Source organism: Podarcis melisellensis (assembly GCF_964234715.1).
Source record: "Podarcis melisellensis genome assembly, chromosome: 6".
NCBI classification, from domain to species: Eukaryota; Metazoa; Chordata; class Lepidosauria; order Squamata; family Lacertidae; genus Podarcis; species Podarcis melisellensis.
Window position 1 is genome coordinate 7,521,593 of NC_138538.1, and position 9,668 is coordinate 7,531,260.

Genomic DNA, 9,668 nt, shown 5'->3' on the forward strand with positions numbered 1-9,668 from the left:
TTACTACCTCTCTCTTAAACTCCAAACGACTCTCAGAACACCACACTGACCAACACACACTCCAGTCAATAAGATCATAAGCCATCATGCCTGTGTGAGACCTCAATCAATGGTAGAGCTATATCCAAGGTCTCATATCTTTAGGCAGAATAACCTTTGGCCAACTCTTAATTGACTCTGTGTGAAGCTGCACAGAATGGCACGTAGTAAAAAAAAAACCCAACTTGTTTCTCCACCAGACCCCCACCTGTGGGGGAGAACACACATACATCTACATCAGCCAGTGGTGCTCAGTCCTAAGGAGAAGGTTTTTGCGCCTCTTCAGAACAGGAGGAGGGGTAGGGTCTAATCCTGGCATACAATGGAACGCGGGTGTGTTTAATGCAGGAGAGACGGAGCCAATACGAGGAAGAACTGAGCAGGAAGAGCAAGAAGTCTTCCAAATATTATGGATTTTAAAGGGGGTGTACTGAGACCTTTTGCAGCAGTAGGCAAACTGGAAGGTACAGTTGCTGTACTGGTGACCCCTTCTCTGTGGCAGCAAACATGATGGTCTTCAATTGATGCTGATGTGCTTGTTTGGGAGTTCAGCTGTTTAGAATAAAAGGGCATCTGCCTGGTAGATTCCACTGGCTTGTTCAGATCGAGTGACCAAACCTCAAGGGACTGTCCTTGGAATTAACTCACTGCAACCTGATTGCTGCATTAATCAGTTGTATATTAAAAGTGTGTTAACGACAAATGAAATTTCTGTCTATCTAAATATCACGTCTGAAAGTGGCCAAATACAGTGACAGCCTAATTTATCACTGCATCAACGTATTGTATTGTTGCATGCCCCACCCCCCGCTCCAAAAAAATATATTGAGTGGTGCAGGATTCCAGGACGTTCCAGGTGTCCTACCCAGGGTTCCTGTTTCCTTTTGGAAATGAGACACACGGCTACATTAGTAAAAAAAACCAGCATTTTAAATGTGTTATAAACATGCAACACCAGGTGGCGCTGTAGAGCACAAAACCTTTCTATGCGATTTTACATACAGTATTTTTCTTTTGTTATAACGATTTAATTTATGACTTATTTATAGCTCCCCACCCCCGTGTGTAGATCCACCCCCAGTGGAGACTGCGGGGTCTTTATGATATATGGTTTTGTAGCCTTATTGGAGTTCACCGAGTGGGTCGGCGTTGCTCCGGGACAGGAGGAAGGAAGTCAAATGACACCGAGGTTGATTTGAAGAAAGAGTTTATTCTGCTCTCCGGATAGCAGAAGGCACTTGCGTGATCAAGTCCACAGCAAGTCCAAAGAAATGACAAGTTTCATGCAGTATATATATCCTCCAGTCACCCTCTCCCTCCTTCCAACCACGTCGGCCTATGTACGCAGGTTGACATCACATATGTTCTTGCTCTGGTATTCTTAACCATAAAAGGGTTTCCTTCCTGTACTTCTGACCATAAGAGGATCTTCCTACTCTTATCTGGGAGGAAGAGGTCATCATCTCCAGGAACACACTTCTGGAGTTTTTCTTGGACATCAGCCTGTGCGTCATTTGTGGTCAGCACATAAGAAAAGGTACTCACGTATCTTCTCTGTTCCCCTAGAAGAACAGCCAGGGTCATCCCTTGCCCTGACTGATAAAGGAGAGAGCTTGTTTATGCAGCTGTGTCCTCGTTATTTTGACCAAACTGCGGGAGGCAGTGGAGGACAGAGGTGCCTGGCGTTCTCTGGTCCATGGGGTCACGAAGAGTCGGACACGACTAAACGACTAAACAACAACAACAACAACGTCCTTGTTATGCTTTTGCTCAACAGCTCAAGTTTTACGCATTTTAGAGTCAAAACAAAAAAAAAATCCTTCCAGTAGCACCTTAAAGACCAACTAAGTTAGTTCTTGGTATGAGCTTTCGTGTGCATGCACACTTCTTCAGATATTTTAGAGTGCAGCATTTTAGAGTGCTCTCTTGGAGAAAGAAGAAGGGGGGGTTGAGTCAGTTTTAAACTTACTGCACTGAAACCCATTCCTTCAGTTTATTTAACGCATATATACAACCTGAACCTGTCATGCAGGGGTCCACAGCATTAACACCCCAAAGGGTCTTGTTTCTCCCGTAGCCACAGCTATGAATTTCTGCAGGGAAATTGAAGGAAATAAAGGCTCAGCATTTGAGCTGAATGCTTCCTGTTTCCCAGGGGGTGGGGGGTGGGGAATGTTGCAATCACTGGAGTCAAAAGGCGGTCATATGGGTTAACAGCAGTAGCCCGTGACATTTGTGTATAGAGCCCAGGTGAGATAAGAGAATATAAATAGTGGCTGGGAGTTAAAGGACAACAGACCTAGTTCTGCTCAACTCATTGGGTCTTAGTACTTCTGTCTCTTGCAAACACACACAGCACTTCATATTATCAAGCTGCTTTTGAAACTGAGAGGGCTTTCAAAGGCAGGTTTGGATAGGCCGAGTGAGGATGGCGGCTGATACAATTCAGTACAGTGGTACCTTGGTTCTCAAACTTAATCAGTCCCGGAAGTCCGTTCCAAAACCAAAGCGTTCCAAAACCAAGGCACGCTTTCCCATAGAAAGTAATGCAAAATGGATTAATCCGCTCCAGACTTTTAAAAACAATCCATAAAACAGCAATTTAACATGAATTTTACTACCTAATGAGACCATTGATCCATAAAATGAAAGCAATAAGCAATGTACTGCAGTCACACAATCAATCAATCAGTAGCTGGACTGGGTTCCACACAGTCACAAAAACAAAACAAAAAAGAGCCGCAAAAACAAAAACTCAAAATAAATAGCAAAAACAGATAGACCTCAAGGAAGTATGGACTCAAATCAGAAGTGTAACACTCAAAACGGAGCACATTCGGCTTCTGAAAAATGTTCACAAACCAGAACACTTACTTTCGGGTTTGCAGTGTTTGGGTTCCAAGTTGTTTGAGTACCAAGGCGTTTGAGAACCAAGGTACCACTGTATGCACTTAAAGGCACGCGTACCTAATTCACACCTTCAGAATCAAAAGGTGAACCGAAACACAGCCGCCAATTAGGACTTACACTGCTCTGTATTTTGCAGCACGGTCTCCCCAGCCAACCAAAGCTACCAACAGAAATGCGTACCGTATATCAGGGGAACATGTGCATACGAATGCACACATTCTTGAAAATAGCATACGAAGATGCATTATAATAGGGGAAATTGCTTTGCCAAAATGTGCCCTGAACTGTGGAAAACTGAGGCTAAGAGTGGAAGAATGAGAAACTGACAGATTCGACCATCCTTTGCCAGGAGGGTCTGAAGTTTTGTTTTTTTTTTAAAAAAAATCCACCTAAAAATCCCCGCTAGGCACGTCCATCTGTAATAAATGAAAATCTGCCTTTATTCCCTTATGGGGGACACACGAGCCCTTATAGAGGCCTTTGCAGGTTCTCCATTGGTCGGAGGAAATGACAGAAGCCAACCAGAGAATAATGAGAAGCAAAGCAGCTAGTAAGCCTGATCTTTATTGCACTGTTGCAACAGGGTGCTCCCCTCACACGCAGGAAAGGAGGAGGACCCAGAACCAAGGTGTGCCTGCCCTTATATAGACATTTTAAATTGCCCACCCTGGAGTCCACCCCCAGAAACATCATACATACATCACAGAAGGTGTGTAGCTCAAGACCACCCCCCAGATACATCATACCTACAACACAGAAAGGGTGGTCTACAGCAGAAATCTGAGTGCGTTGTTTACCTCCTGTCTGGCAGGTTACCTGTTAATGCTTACTTGATTGGATACCCTGGGGAGCCTGGCCAGTCTTTTGTAATGATAAATAGTTCCTGAGCCAGGTCACAGGCTCACCCTATTCATACACAGACATACCCTTAAGACAGGATTTGTGAATGAAAATGCAAGAGGGAGGCTTATATGTTTTCCTTGACCTTGCAGAGAAATCATTTGGTGAAGTTGGGAATCAAAATGGTTTCAGGGATGTTTTCCTGTGCTGTCCTGTTCAGACATGTGGTTTATATATTTATGTACGTGTTTGTTTGGAACATTTATGAACATTTATTATATATATAATACCTTAATTATTTCACAGCAGTTTGGGCACACCTAAAATAGCTCCGTTAAGGACCAATCATTTTGCACAGTCTGTCACAGGCTTCCTATGCCTGTTGCACTTCATGGTCTTTTCGTCTCATGGTTGACAATTCTCTCTTTCCTCTCCCCTTATGCACACACCAACTTGTGTTTCCGGGTGTACAACAGGTTCACCAAGGTAACATGCCCTGCGTCTGACAATGTAGACTTTCACCTTGCAAAGCCCATGTCGCCGTTTGTTTTTATAAAGTGCCACAAGACATTGCTGCCCTTCTGGAATTTGAACTTTACTGTAAACGCCATTCCTGTACAAGAGGAGAGGACTTGAAGGGGCTGAGCGATATCTAAATATTTGTGCCGCTCTTTATCAAAAGAAACCAGGAAACGGCTCACCGGGAAATTCCCCTGTAAGAAGCAGTGAGAATAAACAGCAGAGTTCTGTTTTAATATGGTACAGCAGATCTGATACTGGTAAAAGCCTGGATACAGGAGTGCTTTGTGTTCCTTGACATGTAGGAGCTGAAGTCTGCCATGACAGTTGGCAACTGGAACATAGGAAACTGTCCTGTACTGAGTTAGGAACCTTTGTCAATCTAGCTTATGCTATCTACACTGTTTGGCAGCTGCTCTACAGGCAGCGCCGGATTTACATACAGTGGTACCTCAGGTTACAGACGCTTCAGCTTACAGACACTTCAAGTTACAGACTCCGCTAACCCAGAAATAGTACCTTGAGTTAAGAACTTTGCTTCAAGATGAGAACAGAAATCGTGCTCTGGCAACACAGCGGCAGCAGGAGGCAGTGGCATAGCGTGGGTTATCAGCACCCGGGGCAAGGCAAGTAATTTGCGCCCCCTAACCCACGGATTTGCGCCCCCTAACCCGTGGATTTCCCTAACCCCCAGATGTTGCGCCCGGTGCGGCTGGCCCCCCCTGCACCCCCCACGCTACACCACTGGCAGGAGGTCCCATTAGCTAAAGTGGTGCTTCAGGTTAGGAACAGTTTCAGGTTAAGAACGGACCTCCAGAATGAATTAAGTACTTAACCTGAGGTACCACTGTAAAGCTAAGCAAGCTATAGCTTAGGGCACCACTTTCTTGGGGGGCCCCCCAAAAAAATAAAAGGAAAAAAAACACCTGGATGTACTGCCCTTTTCCCCTTATGGGATATCCAAGAGCCCGTATAGAGTCCTTTCGTGGGTTCCCTATTGGTAGGAGAAAACAACAGGCCAACCAGAGAATACTGAGAAGCAAAGCAGCTAGTAAGCCTGATCTTTATTGATCTGCTGCAACAGGGTCCTCACTCACCACACGCAGGAGGGAGGAGGACCCAGAACAAAGGTGTGCCCGCCCTCATATAGACATTTTAAATTCCCTGCCCTGGAGCTCAAGACCACCCCTCCATACATCATACATACATCACAGAAGGGGTGGAACCCAAGACCACCCCCCACAAACATCATACCTACATCGCAGAAAAGGTGATCTACAACAGAAATTTGAACGTTGTTGTTTTTCCTGCCTGCCAGATTGTCTGATAATGCCTTATCTGATTGCCTTTTCTGGTAGTCTGCCCATTCCTTTGAAATGGTGATTACCCACTTACTGTAACAAGGGAGGTTTTTTCACCTCTTTCCTCCTTGCAGAGAAACATTTGATCAGCTTGGGAGTCAAAATGGTTTCAGGTCCGTCTTCTATGTACTGATCTATGTACGTGCTTGGTTGGTACATTTATGAACATTTATTATATATAAGTTTATATAAATTTTATATTTTATATAAATTTTATAATATTTTATATAAATTTTATTATTACAGTACATTTCCAAATTATAAGATAAAAAACAAATAAAATAAAACCCACATACAGCAACAGTGTTTTGTGTTGTGTAGGCTCCTACGATGTAAGTCATGGGCTCCCTAAAATATCACTGGTTTGCTCATTTCTATACAGAGGGTACCTACATTCTGCATGGACTGGTTGCAGGACAACATGTGCAAATAGCTTGAGATACTTATGAGATCCATCAATTACCATATAGCATATATTCAACACACAAACACAGTGTTGTGGACAAAGGACAGCTGGACATATAAAGGGCCCCATTACCTTCAATAGCTTAGGGCCTCATCAAAGCTAAGTCCAGCCCTGTCTACAGGACTTTTAGAGTCCCCCCCCCTGGCCTGGAAATTTGTTGTTGTTTAGTCGTTTCCGACTCTTCGTGACCCCATGGACCAGAGCACACCAGGCACTCCTGTCTTCCACTGCCTCCCGCAGTTTGGTCAAACTCATGCTGGTAGCTTCAAAAACACTGTCCAACCACCTCGTCCTCTGTTGTCCCCTTCTCCTTGTGCCGTAAATCTTTCCCAACATCAGGGTCTTTTCCAGGGAGTCTTCTCTTCTCATGAGGTGGCCAAAGTATTGGAGCCTCAGCTTCAGGATCTGTCCTTCTAGTGAGCACTCAGGGCTGATTTCCTTAAGAATGGATAGGTTTGATCTTCTTGCAGTCCATGGGACTCTCAAGAGTCTCCTCCAGCACCAGAATTCAAAAGCATCCATTCTTTGGCGATCAGCCTTCTTTATGGTCCAGCTCTCACTTCCATACATCACTACTGGGAAAACCATAGCTTTAACTATACGGACCTTTGTTGGTAAGGTGATGTCTCTGCTTTCTAAGATGCTGTCTAGGTTTGTCATTGCTTTTCTCTGTAGCAGGAACCCCCCCACCCCAATCATTCTGTTTGTACAAACTTCACACACACACACACACACACACACACACTACATACGCCACATTTCTGTTATAAATTCATAGAAAAATCAACCATACATCGGATTTGCACTGTTCCATTTTTATTTTATTCCATATGACAAGGACTATCAAAAGGGGGTGGCTTGGTTCTGGTCAGCCATAATCCCTTCACCATCTCAGCACATCCACAGGAGCCCTGCCCAGTTGTTATGCCAACCCTGATGATCCCAGACAGAAGACAATCAAGATCACAAAGAACTTGCATATGGGAGTGGATTCAGCATGGACTGAAACAAAGGACAATGATCAGATCTTCCCTCTGGGGGCAGGAAACTGCAAACTCCCCTTTGTCTCCTGGAAGTGACTCATGGGGAGGGGGGGAGGGAGGAACCAGCCAGGTGACAAGACACTCAGGTTACCACCAACTCCTCCCTCAACCCCTCCTTTCTGTAATGTATGCATGATGTTTCTGGGGGTGGGCTCAACCTAGAGGAGGGGAATTTCAAAAGTTTTTATAAGACCTTGCACACTATTCTTCTGGGTCTTTCCTCTCTCTTGCAAATGAGGGGAACACCCTGTTGCAACAGTTCAATAAAGGCCAAGCCTACAGGCTGCTGTTTTGCTCCAAGTTATCCTGGTTGGTGTCTTTGTTTTGTCCAAGGGAGCCCTCGGATTTTTCCGGTAACATCTCCCAAGAAGCAGGCGCCTTTTAATATCAGGGTTTAAACCTGGGACCTTTCGATGCAGAGCAGCATTGAGCTATGATTCTTCCCGCACTTACAGCATCTTCCGCAGGGTTCTGTCCTGGGTCCACTGAGTTGGCCAGAAAGCGCAATGACTTTGTCCAATTTGGCCCCTTCATGTTTATTGCTGTTTCTGTGTTATATTATAACAATAGTTATTATTATTTTTGCTAAGCTTCGTGGGTTTTTTCTTTTTTAATTGCGTATGTAAGTCACCTGGAAATGTTTTGCATTAGCTGCTGCTGGTAATTGAAATCGTCGCCTTCATGCATTTTAAAAAATAGAGTGTCCTTGGTAAACTGGCGCCTTCCACCCCCATCAAATTCTGGAAGCACCATTGGGGGAGATGAATGCAATCTGCTGCTGAGCAGTTCGGTTAATGATTCTGTCAACGCTAGCCTAGCTGGAAGACTTGTTGATCTCTATTCCACCGTTAAAGCAAACATTATAAACCCCATACAGACACTAGTGAGCTCCATCCAAAATGTTTGCACTGTGGACTGGGCCGGGGAACCCTTCTCAGGCTTAAGTACCTGCCTCTCTCATCTGAGCAAACATCGCTGGATAATGGGGTCTGTGTGAAGGAGCCAGACAGTTAATGAACATCTATAATTCATGCTGAGTACACCTGGAGTTGTTCCCCCCCCTCTGGACTATACACCAGAGTTCCACATGTGAAACTAGCATTTCAGTGCCATTAGGTTGACTCAGTCCCTCTCCCTGGAGATCTGATGTGAAGCTGGGAACTTTTGAAGTCTGCTTGGGGTCTTTAATGCAATACCACCATGGATGCTAAACATGTCTGTGTGTAAATAAACTGAAATATTATGAACTCCCTAAGGCAGTGAGAGATTTTACTTTCTTGGGCTCCATGATCACTGCAGATGGTGACAGCAGCCACGAAATTAAAAGATGCCTGCTTCTTGGGAGAAAAGCAATGACAAACCTAGACAGCATCTTAAAAGGCAGAGACATCACCTTGCCAGCAAAGGTCCGTATGGTAAAAGCTATGGTTTTCCCAGTAGTGATGTATGGAAGTGAGAGCTGGACCATAAAGAAGGCTGGTTGCCGAAGAATTGATGCTTTTGAATTATGGTGCTGGAGGAGACTCTTGAAAGTCCCATGGACTGCAAGAAGATCAAACCTCTCCATTCTTAAGGAAATCAGCCCTGAGTGCTCACTGGAAGGACAGATCCTGAAGCTGAGGCTCCAATACTTTGGCCACCTCATGAGAAGAGAAGACTCCCTGAAAAAGACCCTGACGTTGGGAAAGATGGAGGGCACAAGGAGAAGGGGACGACAGAGGACGAGATGGTTGGACAGTGTTCTCGAAGCTACCAACATGAGTTTGACCAAACTCCGGGAGGCAGTGGAAGACAGGAATGCCTGGCGTGCTCTGGTCCATGGGGTCACGAAGAGGCGGACACGACTAAACGACTAAACAACAACAAAGGCTCCAGCGATTTCCTTGCAAATAAAACCAAAACTGGGCAATTGCCACACTCCTGGAACTTCTTGCTGCAAGGAGGACGAGTGAGAACATCATAATATTGTTGGTTTTAAAAGTAAGAGTCTTTGCCAGGGGTCACCAAAATTTTTCAGCAGGGGGCCGGTCCACTGTCCCTCAGACCTTGTGTGGGTCCGGACTATTTTTTGAAAGAAATAATAATGAATTCCTATGCCCCACAAATAACCCAGGGATGCATTTTAAATAAAAGGACACATTCTACTCATGTAAAAACACGCTGATTCCTGGACCATCCACGAACCGGATTTAGAAGGCGATTGGGCCGGATCTGGCCCCCGAGCCTTAGTTTGCCTACCCATGGTCTTTGCCTTGTTTTGCACCCTCCCTTCAACAGCTGCTCCTCAGATTGTAAACACCTAGGGGCAGGTTTCTCCACCAGCTTCTCAAATTTGACTTCCAGTTGTAAGACCTTTTCCTCACCAGAGGGCGCTAAAAGGGCGGCCGCTCAGATCCCGCACACAGCAAACCAAGTACATAGGCTAGATTGCATCTGAGCTTTATTTAGCATGCATTCTGGTTTGTGTGCAGGTGTGGTGCAGAGAGAGAG